Below are 13003 nucleotides of genomic sequence, written 5' to 3'. Positions count from 1 at the left end.
GGGGGGGGGGGTGGAGCGGGGAAGCGATGTTGGAGATTGCAGTACCAGTTCCGGGTGGTGTCACACTATGCCAAGAAGTGATTGAGCCAGACTGAATTGCCAGGCTGTGAGAATGCCATGCTATGCTGAGGGGGAAAATGCTGGAAATTACAGTGTCAGGCCAGGAGGATGCTACACCAATGCTGAAGGGTGATACTGGAGACTGCAGTGCCAGGCTGGGAGGATGCCACGCTAATGCCAGGAGGCCACCGCGCCAGACTGAATCACTGCACTCTGGAGCTGGGAATCGTCGCTGGAGGCCAGGAATCATTGATCACTGGAGGCCAGGGATTGATATTGGTGGCTGGGGATCATCACCAGAGGCGTCGAAGCAAAGAAAAAGAATAAGAGGGAGAAGAAAGGAAAAAAGAAACGAAGAATGGGATAAGGTGGAGCAGATGAGTTCTGGCTGGAGCGTCCTCTTTTGCGACCGTTTCAGTGTTCCTGAATTAAAAAACAGACTACATTACACACCCCGCATGCACTCTCTCTCTCTCTCTCTCTCACTCTCACTCTCACTCTCTCTCTCTCTTTCTCTCTCCCCCTCACAGGCACGCAAACACAGACATATGAGTCGATGGGATGAATTTGCATTTGCAGCATTTTCTTTGCAGATACATTATGTCTTGTTCAAAATGAACACAATCTGTGGGCAGTCAATCCATGTGACATATTATAAATTCCTTCTAAGGAAATTGAATCAATCTGATTCAAGATTAGAATACAGATGGATTCTAATCTCAAATTTTTAATAGAACATAGAACATAGAACCTTACAGTGCAGTACAGGGCCTTCAGCCCTCGATGTTGCGCTGACCTGTGAAACCAATCTGAAGCCCGTCTAACCTACAGTATTCCATTATTATCCATATATTTATCCAATGACCATTTACATGCCCTTAACGTTGGCGAGTCTGCTGTTGTGGCAGGCAGGGCATTCCACGCCCTTACCACTCTCTGAGTAAAGAATCTACCTCTGACATCTGTCCTGTACCTATCACCCCTCAATTTAATCTATGTCCCCCCGTACTAGACATCACCATCCGAGGAGAAAAGGCTCTCACTGTCCACACTATCGAATCCTCTGATCATCTTGTATGTTTCTATTAAGTTACATCTGAACCTCAACTCCCTCAGCCTTTCTTTATAAAATCTTCCCTCCATGCCAGACAACAACTTGGTAAATCTTCTCTGTAGCCTTTACTGTGCTCCACATCCTTCCTATAATGCAGCGACCCAAACTGTACACAGTACTCCAAGGATAGCCGGTCCAGAGTTTTGTACATCTGCAACATGACCTCATGGCTCCGAAACGCAATCCCTTGACCAATAAAACCTAATGCACCGTAAGCCTTCTTAACAACCCTATCAACCTGGGTGGCAACTTTCAGGGATCTATGCACACGGACACCGAGATCTTTCTGCTGATCCATACTACCAAGAATCTTACCATTAGTCCAATACAGGTACTCTGTATTCCTGTTACCCCTTCCAAAGTGAATCACCTCACACTTTTCCGCATTAAACTCCATTTGCCACATCTCAGCCCAGATCTGCAGCGTATCTATGTCCATCTGTAAACTGCAACATCACTATTCTCCTCACTTTTCACAACTCCACAGAACTTAGTGTTATCTGCCAATTTGTGGGCGGCACGGTGGCACAGTGGTTAGCACTGCTGCCTCACAGCGCCTGAGACCCGGGTTCAATTCCCGCCTCAGGCGACTGACTGTGTGGAGTTTGCACGTTCTCCCCGTGTCTGCGTGGGTTTCCTCCGGGTGCTCCGGTTTCCTCCCACAGTCCAAAAAAGATGTGCAGGGTCAGGTGAATTGGCCATGCTAAATTGCCCGTAGTGTTAGGTAAGGGGTAAATGTAGGGGTATGGGTGGGTTTCGCTTCGGCGGGTCGGTGTGGACTTGTTGGGCCGAAGGGCCTGTTTCCACACTGTAATGTAATCTAATCTAATGTAATCTAATCTAATCTAATTTACTAGACCATTCTTTTACACCCTAATCCAGGTAATTTATAAACACAGAAGCAGCACTGGCCCAAAAACAGATCCTTGCGGTACGCCACTATAAACTGAACTCCAGGACGAACATTTACCATCAACCACCACCCTCTGTCTTCTTACAGCTAGCCAATTTCTGATCCAAACCACTAAATCAGCCTCAATCCCTTGCCTCTGTATTTTCTGCAATAGCCTACAATGAGAAACCTTATCAAACACTTTACTGAAATCCATGTACACCACATCAATCGCTTGTCCCTCGTCCACCTGTTTGGTCACCTTCTCAAAAAACTCAATAAGGCTTGTGAGGCACGATCAACCCTTCCCAAAACCATGTTGACTATCCTAATCAGTAATTCCTTTCGAGGTGATTATTAATCCTACCTTTTATAATCCTTTCCAACATTTTACCCACAACTGAAATAATGCTCTCTGGCCTATAATTACCAGGGTTTCCCCAATCCTCTTCTTCAACAAAGAGACATTTGCTATCCTCCAGTCTTCTGCCACTATTGCTGGAGGCAATAATGGCATAAACATCAAAGCCGAAGGCTTTGCAATCTCCTGCCTAGATTCCCAGTGAATCCTAAGATAAATCCCATCCAGCTCAGGGAATTTATCTATTTTCACACTTCCCAAAATTGCTAACAACTCTTCATTATGAACCTCAATCCCATCTCGTCTAATAGCATGTAACTCAGTATTATCCTGGACAACAGTGTCTTTTTCCAGTCTGAATAGTGACGAAAAATATTTATTTAGTGCCTCTCCTATCTCTTCGGACTCCACTCACAACTTCCCACTACTGTCCTTGACTGGCCCTAATCTTACTTTAGTCATTATTTTTATACTTTTTCTTTCCTGACATACCTATAGAAGGTTTTAGGGTTTTCCTTGACCCTACCTGCCAAAGACTTCTCATGTCCCCTTCTTATCTCTCCTGCTTAACATGTAACTCTTAACTGCCCTAACTGAGTCTTCGTGCCTCATCCTAAACATAGACAGCATTTTTCCTCTTGACAGGAGATTCAACTTCTTTCCTAAATCACGATTTCCGCGCTCTACAACTTCTTCCCTGCCTGAGAGGTACATACTTATCAAGGACACGCAGTCACTGCTCCTTGAACAAGCTTCACATTTCAGTTGTGCCCTGCATCCCCTGCAGTTTCCTTACCCATCCTATGCATCCTCAATCTTGCCTAATCGCCTCATAATTGCCTTTCCCCCCAGCTATAACTTATGCCTAGCAATATGTATCTTTCCCTTTCCATCGCTAAAGTAAACAGAACCAAATTGTGGTCACTATCACCAAAGTGGTCACCTGCCTCCAAATCTAACACCTGGCCTGTTTCATTACTCAGTACCAAATCCAATGCGGCTTTGCCTCTTGTGCTAAATTCATACTGTGTAAGAAAACCTTCCAGCACATATTGGACAAAAACTGACCCATCCAAGGCAATTCCAGTCAACATTTGGAAAGTTAAAGCCCCCCAGAACAACTACCTTGTTACCTTCCCTCCTATCCAGAATTATCTTTGCAATTCTATCCTCTACAGCTCTGGAACTTTTTCGTGGCCTTTAGGAAATTCCCAACAGGGTGACCTCTCCTTTTCTGTTTCTAACCTCAGCCCATACTACCTCATTAGCCGAATCCTCATCAATTGTCCTTTCTGCCATCATAATACTATGGTTGACTAACAATGCCTCACTTACCCTTATTTTACCTCCTTCTCACTCAAACACGACCTGATCAGGTGTCCTCCAGAACGCTGTGGGAAATTAGGAAAGTGATTGTTGGGCCTCTTACTGAGATAGTTGTATCATTGATAGTCACAAGTGAGGTGCCTGGAGGTTGGCTAAGGTGGTGCCACTGTTTAAGAAAGGTGGTAAAGACAAGCCAGGGAATTATAGACCAGTGAGCCTGACGTCGGTGGTGGGCAAGTTGTTGGAGGGAATCCTGAGCGACAGAATGTACGTAAAGGCAAGGACTGATTAAGGATAGTCAACATCGATTTGTGCGTGGGAAATCATGCCTCACAAATTTGATTGAGGTTTTTGAAGAAGTAACAAAGGGGATTGATGAGGGCAGAGCGGTAGATGTGATCTATAGTAAGGTGTTCGCTCTGGGAGACTGGTTATCAAGGTTAGATCTCATGGAATACAAAGAGAACTAGCCATTTGGATACAGAACTTGCGCAAAGGCAGAAGAGAGAGGGTGCTGTTGGTGGAGGGTTGGAGGGTTGTTTTTCAGACTGGAGGCCTGTGACCAGTGGAGTGCCTCAAGAATCGGTGCTAGCTCCACTACTTTTAATCATTTATATACATGATGTGGATGTGACCATAAGAGGTATAGTTAGTAAGTTTGCAGATGACAGCAAAATTGGAGGTGTAGTGGACAATGAAGGTTACCTTAGATTACAACGGGATCTTGATCAAATGGGCCAATGGACTGAGAAGTAGCAGGTGGAGTTCAATTTCGTTAACTGTGAGGTGCTGCATTTTGGGAAAGCAAATCTTATCAGGACTTATACGTTAATGGTAAGGTCCTAGGGATTGTTGCTGAACAAAGAGATCTTGGAGTGCAGGTTCATAGCTCCTTGAAAGTGGAGCCGTAGGTAGATAAGATAGTGAAGAAAGCATTTGGTATGCTTTTCTTTAATAGTCAGAATATTGAGTACAGAAGTTGGGAAGTCATGTTGTGGCTGTACAGGATATTGGTTAGGCCATTGTTAGAATATTGTGTGCAATTATGGTCTGCTTCCTATCGGAAAGATGTTGTGAAACGTAAAATTGTTCAGAAACGATTTACAAGAATTTTGCCAGCGTTGGACAATTTGAGCTGTAAGGAGAGGTCGAATAGGCTGGACTGTTTTCCCTGAAGTGTCAGGGGCTGAGGGGTAACCTTACAGTTGTTTATAAAATCATGAGGGGCATGGATTGGATAAATAACCAAAGACTTTTTCCCTGGGATGGGGGAGTCCAGAACTAGAGGTTTAGGGTGAGAGAGGAATGATATAAAACGGACCTAAGGGGCAACACTTTCATGCAGAGCGTGGTGCGTGTATGGAATGAGCTGCCAGAGGAAATGGCAATGGCTTTGACCGAAGGGTCTGTTTCCGTCATGTATATCTCTATGACTCTATGACTATTTTAACCTCAGAACCTGCAAAAACTGTTCCTGGCCGTGCTCTACACATGTCTCCCAAATGGCCACAACATCGAAGTCTCAGGTACCAACCCATGCTGCAAGTTCACCTACCTTATTCTGGATGCTCCTGGCATTGAAGTAGACAGACTGTAAACTACGTTCCTGACAGCTGGTGCACTTCTGCAACCTTTAAGTCTTACTCATGACATCACTACTCTCAAACTCCTGTACACTGGAGTTATAATTCAGGTTCCTATCTTCCAGACGAATTAGTTTAAATTCTCCTGAAGAGCATTAGCAAATTTATCCCCAAGGATATTGGCACCCCTCTGGTTCAGAAGTAGACCATTCCGTTTGTAGAGGTCCCACCTACCCCAGAATGAGACCCAATTATCCAGGTATCTGAATCCCTCCCTTCTCCACCATCCCTGTAGACACGTATTAAACTGCTCTCTCTCCCTATTCTTCGCCTCGCTAGCACGTAGCACGGGTAACAAACCAGAAATAGCAACTTTGTTTATGCTAGTTCTAAGCTTCCACCCTAGGTCCTTGAATTTCTGTCTTGCATCTCCATGCCTCTTCCTACCTATGACGTTGGTGCCTACTTGGACCACGATTGGGGCTGCTTCCCATTCCCCTTAAGGATTCCGAAAACATGATCCAAGATCTCACGAACCCTGTCACCTGGGAGGCAACACGCCAACTTCGAGTCTCTTTAATTCCCACAGAGTCCCCTGTCTTTTCCCCTAACTATGGATACCTAAATGACTAATACTCTCGCCCTCTCACTGCTTCCCTTCTGAGCAACAGGGACAGGGTCTTTGCCAGAGACTTTTGCCCCGTGGCTTATCCCTGGCCTTGTTAGTCAAGGATAGTATAATGGTGGGTAAGAGAACTTTTGACGAGAACTCGCCTACTGAGGGAGTGTGGGCTGAGGTTGAAACAGGAGGGCAGCGGTCACACTGCTTGGTGTTTTTTATAGGCCTCCACAGAGTTCCAGGGAGGTGGAAGAGAGTAATTAGCAAACTTTATTCTGGCTAGGAGTGAAAGGAACAGGTTGGTCATTATGGGGGCTTTAACTTCCCAAACGTTGACTGGAAATGCTATAATTCTAGTACGTCGAATGGATCAGTTTTTGTCCAATGTGTACAGAAGGGTTTCCTGACACAGTATGTCGAAGGGCAACAAGAGGGGAGGCCACATTGGATCTGGAAGTTGGTAATGAACAGGCCAGGTGTTTGATTTAGTTGTAGGTGAGCACTTTGGAGACAGTGACCATAATTCAGTTACGTTTAGTTTAGTGATGGAAAGGGATAGGTACATGCCACAGGTCAAGAGTTATCAATGAACCAAGGGCAATTATAATACGATCAGGCAAGAATTAGGATGCATAGAATGCGGTAGGAAAATGCAAGGGATACAGACCATGGAAATGTGGAGCTGATTTAAGGAACAGATATTGCGTATTCTTGATAAATATGTCCCTGTCAGGTAGGGAGGGAGTGATAAGGTAAGAGAACCGTGGTTTATTACAGAAGTTGCATCTCTTGTTAAGCAGAAGAAGGAGGCTTATGTATTGATGAGGCAAGATGGTTCAGTTAAGGTGATGGAGAATTACAGATCAGCTAGGAAGAATTTAAAGAAAGAGTTAAGAAGAGCAAAGAGAGGACACAAGCAGTCTTTAGCAGTCGTCATTTTCTACAGGTTCAATACCAGAGGACTGGAGGATTGCAGATGTTGTGCCCTTGTTCAAGAAGGGCAGTAGAGATGACCCAGGTAATTATAGACCAGTGAGCCTTACTTCTGTTGTAGGAAAGGGTTTGGAAAGGAGTATAAGAGATTAGATTTTTAATCATCTAGCAAGCAACAATTTGATTTCAAATAGTCAACATGGTCTTGACAAGGGCAGGTCGTGTCTCACAAACCTCATTGAGTTTTTTGAGAAGATGACCAAGCATGTAGATGAGGGTAAGGCAGTTGATGTGGTATACATGGGCTTCAGTAAAGCCTTTGTTAAAGTTAGGCTGTTGGAGAAAATGCAGAGGCATGGAATTGAGAGTGATTTAGTAGTTTGGATTAGAAACTTCCTTTCTGAAAGACGGCAGCGAATGGTGGTTGATGGAAAATATTCAGGCTGGAGTACGGATACTAGAGGTGTGCCACAAGGATCTGTTTCGGGACTACTGCTGTTTGTCATTTTTATAAATGACTTAGACACAGGCATAGGTGGACACTAAAGTCGATGGAGTAGTGGACAGTTTGGAAGATTGTTACAGGTTGCAGTGGGACTTGGATAAACTGCAGAATTGGGCTGAGTGGTGGCAAATGGAGTTCAATGCAGCTAATTGTGAGGTGATGCGCTTTAGGAAGAATAACAGGAAGGCAAAGTACTGGGTCAATGGAAAGATTCTTGGTAGTGTGGATATGCAGAGGGCCCTGGAGTCCATGTACATAGATCCCTGAAAGTTGCCACCGAGGTTGATAGCGTTGTTAAGAAGGCATGCGGTGTGTAAGGTTTAATTTGTAGAAGGATTGAATTTCGGAGCTGCAATACCATGCTGCAACTGTACAAAATGCCCTTGAGGCCACACTTGGAATATTGGTCGCCATATTTCGGAAGGATGTGGAAGCATTGGAAAAGGTGCAGAGGAGATTTACCAGGATGTTGCCTGGTCTGGAGGGAAGGTCTTATGAGGAAAGACTGAGAGACTTCTGTCTGTTCTCATTGGAAAGAAAACGGCTAAGAGGGGATTTGATAGAGACATACAAGATGATCAGAGGATTAGGAAGGGTAGACAGTCAAAGTCTTTTTTCCTAGGATGATGATGTCAGCTTGTACGAGGGGGGCATAAATACAAATTGAGGGGTCATAGATTTAAGACAGATGTCAGAGGCAGGTTCTTTACGCAGAACGTGGTAAGGTCGTGGAATGCTCTATCTGCCAACGTCGTCAACTCAGCCATATTAGGGAGATTTAAACAATCTTTATATAAGCACATGGATGATGATGGGATAGTGTAGGGGGACGAGCTGAGAATAGTTCACAGGTCGGCGCAACATCGAGGGCTTAAAGGGCCTGTTCTGTGTTATATTATTCTATATTCTATGTTCTCAGCTTCCCCGAACTGTATCCAAAGTGGTATCCACGTAATTGACGGGAATGGCCTCAGGGAATCCCTGCACCGTCTGTCGGTTCCCTTTCTGTCCCCTGACGGTCATCCAACTACCTTTTCCCTGTACCTGAGGTGTGACTACCTCCCTGTAACTCCTTGCAATTACCCCCTCTTATTTCCGAATGGTCCAAAGTTCATCCAGTTCCAGCTCCAGTTCCCTAATATGGTTTCCAGGAGCTGGAGTTGTGTGCACTTCCTACAGATGACGTCAGCGGGGACACTAGTGGTGATCTTTACCTCCCACATTCTACAGGAGGAGTATTAAACTGCTGTACCATCCTTGGCAAAAGTGAGGACTGCAAATGTTGGAGATTAGAGTCGAAAGTTTGATGCTGGAAACGCTCAGTAGGTCAGGTAACATCTGAGGAGCCGGAAAATCGATGTTTCGGGCAAAAGGCCTTCATCAGGAAGTGCTACCATCCATTCCCACCGTTCTGAGTTCCCAAACAGACTATATAAAAAGAAACAAGTAACCTTACCAAATTGGCACTCAGAAACGTTTTGCTTTCGTTAGAGGATGGGTGGAAGACACTACCTCTGTCCTGTTTTAGGTAAAGCAACCACCCAAACATATTACCTCATTTACTCAGCTCCTATTAAGCCCCACTCCGCTTATTCACGAGGTAAGTTTTTTAACCAATTAATTTAGCTTCGCGCAGCCCCCTGGTCTTTGCTCTCACTATTCCCACCGCTCCTGCAATAATACATTGTTTGGGCTGAGATTTCACTTTTTTATATATAAAACCTTCAATTATCTCGGGAATATGACTTGAACGAAGTTCTGGGATTTTCATATTGATGAATCGAATCTTGCAATCCATTCTAAAAACTGAAAGACTTAACAGCCATCTAGATTTGTTCAATATATCACATTAGTTGTATGACATGGTGATCTTTTGCTATAAATTCCGTGTCTTATGACCCTGTCCCACTAGCTGACTGATGGAGGAACAGTCGTCTGAAATCTAGTATATGCAAATAAACACGTTGGACAACCTGGTGTTGTGTGAGTTCTAATTCGGCACACCAGTCCAACACCAGCACCTCCACATCATGAATTAGAAATACGTCAGTGCTCCTTTAGAGTCATTGAGTCAAACCCATGAAACTCCCTCCTTTTCATCATTTTGGGACTACCGAACCAAAATTCAAACAGGCAGTTCACTATCATAAGAACTGTTGAACTCGGAGCAGGAGTCTGTCATTTGACCTTTTGAACTTTCTCCAATATTCAGTAAGATCATGGCCGATTTCGATGTGGCCTCAGCTCCACTTACCCACCCTCATCCTTGATTCCTTCATTTTACAAAACAAATCTATCCGAGCTCTAGAAAACATTTATTGATGGGCAATGAACACTGACCCAGCCATCAATTGACACATCCTATCTGTAAATAATAATAATAATAATAATAATAATAAAACCATAATAATAAAGTAGCTGTTGAATCAATTGGGAAAGACAGAATCAAACAGCTTCAGAAGACAATTCTGCATCCAGTATCTGTAAATAAGCAGAGACTAAGATGTTGTTATTAATTCTGACATTCAAAATAAGCAGCTGACCAAAGCCATGCAGACTGGATTGAGCATATTCTGCAAACATCAGCTGTCGTGGTTTAGATTAGATTCCTTACAGCGTGGAAGCTCACCATTTGGCGCAACAAGTCCACACCCCCTGACTAATGCACCTAACACAGTGGGCAATGCAGCAAGGTCAATCCACCTAATCTGTGCGAGGAAACCTATGCAGAAACGGGGAGAATGTGCAAACTCCACAGAGGCAGTTGCCCGAGGCGTGAATCAAACTTGGGTCCCTGGTGCTATGAGACAGCAGTTCTAACCACTGAGCCACCACGTAGCCTATGGCACTCATGGAATTTAGGTTGGATATGTCACTGCTGGCAGGAGATCAGATCTGCTCCTGGAAGGAGAGATTAACCTTCCGATGCGGAATACAGCATTTAAAGGATTTCATGACTCAGAATGATCACTAAAATCTGAATGAATTTTTGTTAAACATCCCTGTCTTGTTTATTCTCCTTCCTGATTATCTTGGAAAATGAGTATCTAAAAGTTACCATTGTGGTTCAGAATGGTTCTTCCCAAAGTGGAGACTGGGATCCCAAATGTGATTGGGGCTGTGAGCTCCAAAGCAACATTGATTGCTGTGCACTTCGACCAGGTGGTAACTACTGAACTCAGGCAGATGGGCACCACCACCATGACTACCCATGTAGCTTTAGTAATGTAATCAACTAACATCGTCTTTATGTGTGCCTCCTTTTGTTTCTCTAATTCTCCTTCTCTCGGGTTCACTTTTGCAGTCAGGTTTTGTCCTCTTCAATATCTGCGAGGAGAAAGTGAGGGCTGCAGATGCTGGAGATCAGAGCTGAAAATGTGTTGCTGGAAAAGCGCAGCAGGTCAGGCAGCATCCAAGGAACAGGAGAATCGACGTTTCGGGCATAAGCCCTTTCCTCAAGAAGGGCTTAACTCAATTTAACAAGCGCTTTTTCAAGAACGGGGGCCTTTAAAATCAAATCAATTAGAGTCATAGAGATGTACAGCATGGAAACAAACTCTTCAGTCCAACCTTTCCATGCCAACCAGATATCCTAAATTAATCTAGTCCCATTTGCCAGCACTTGGCCTGTACCCCTCAAAACCCTTCCTATTCATATACCCATCCAGATACGTTTTAAATGTTGTCATTATACCAGCCTCCACCACTGCCTCTGCGAGTTCATTCCATACATGCACCACCGTATGAGTGAAAACGTTGCTCCTCAGGTCCATTTTAAATCTTTCCTCTTTCACCATAAACCTATGTCCTCTATTTCTGGACTTCCCCAGACTGGAGAAAATACCTTGCCTATTTACCCTGCATGATTTTCTAAACCTCTATAAGGTCACACCTCATAAGGACACTCCAGGGAAAACAGCCCCAAAATATTCAACTTCTGCCTGTAACTCAAATCATCCAACAAAGAACAAAGAAAATTACAGCACAGGAACAGGCCCTTCGGCCCTCCACCAATCACGATCCTCAATCTAAACCTTCCACCAATGTTCTCAGGATCTGTATCCCACTGCTCCCTGCCCATTCATGTATCTGTCTAGATACATCTTACATGACACTACAGTGTCCATCTCTACCACCTCTGCTGGCAATGCATTCCAAGCACCCACCACCTTCTGCATAAAGAACTATCCTTAAACCTTTCCCCCTCACCTTGAAATTGTGACTCCACTAATTGACTCCCCCACTTTGGGAAAAATAGCTTCTTGCTATCCACACTGTCTTTACGTGTTATGATTTTGTAGAACTCAATCATGTTCAACCCCCCTCAAAATCTTCTTTCTAATGAAAATAATCCTAACCTACTTAACCTCTCTTCAAACTAGCGCTCTGCATACCAATCAATATCCTGCGAACCTCCTCTGAATTGTCTCCAATGCATTCATATCCTTTGGTAAACTGGCCACTCATGCTGTTAAGAAGGTTGTTAAGAAGGCATTCGGTGTGTTAGCTTTTTATTGGTAGAGCGTTTGAGTTTTGGAACCATGAGGTCATGTTGCAGATGTACAAAACTCTCTTGCAGCTGCACTTGGAGTATTGCATACAAATCTGGTCACCATATTATAGGAAGATTACATTTTTTTTACATTACATTACAGTATATGGAAGGATATGGAAGCTTTGGAAATGATTCAGTGGAGATTAACTAGGATGTTGTCTGGTTTGGAGGGAAGGTCTTATGGGGAAAGGCTGAGGGACATGAAGCTTTGGAGAGAAGAAGGGTGAGAGGTGACTTAATTGAGACATATAAGATAATCAGAGGGTTAGATAGGGTGGACAGTAAGACCCTGGTTCCTGATGGCTAGCTCAAGGGAACATAGCTTTAAAATGAGGAGTGGTAGATATAGGACAGATGTCAGAGGAACTTTCTTTATTCAGAGGGTAGTAGGGGCATGGAATGCACAGCCTGCAACAATAGTAGACTCGCCAACTTTATGGTGGTCGAACGTGTGGTGCTGGAAAAGACTGTAGGTAAGGCAGCACTCAAGGAGCAGGAGAATCGATGTTTCAGGCAAGAGCCCTTCATCAGGAAACTTTAATGCCATTTAAATGTCCATTGGATAGTTAAAAATACAAAAATAGAATTGTGTAGTTTAGGTGGACTTCAGATTGGTTTCACAGTTTGGCGCAACATCGAGGGCCAACGGTCCTGTGCTGCACTGTAATGTTCTATGTTCCATGTTCTCGAACTATATGCAATATTCCAAATGTTGCCAAACCAAAGTCCTATTTAACTGCAACACGACCTGCCAACTCTTATACTCAACACCCCATCCAATGAAGGAAAGCATGCCATATGCCTTCTTGTCCATTCTATCGACCTGCAATGCCAACTTCAGGGTACAATTGACCTGAACACCCAGATGTCTGTACATCAATTTTCCCCGAGGATTTTCCATTTATCGTATAGTTCGCTCTTGAGCTGGATCTTCAATTACCCTGTAAAACCAATATCCAAACATGACCACTGTAGTTGCCCGGATTGAACTCCATCTGCCATTTCTTCGCCCCACTCTCCAATCTATCTACATTCTGCTGCATTCTCTAACAGTT

Source organism: Chiloscyllium plagiosum, unplaced genomic scaffold (assembly GCF_037043375.1).
Source record: "Chiloscyllium plagiosum isolate Xiang-an unplaced genomic scaffold, Cpla_swu_hap1 HiC_scaffold_41, whole genome shotgun sequence".
NCBI classification, from domain to species: domain Eukaryota; kingdom Metazoa; phylum Chordata; class Chondrichthyes; order Orectolobiformes; family Hemiscylliidae; genus Chiloscyllium; species Chiloscyllium plagiosum.
Note: the sequence above shows the minus strand (reverse complement) of the source record.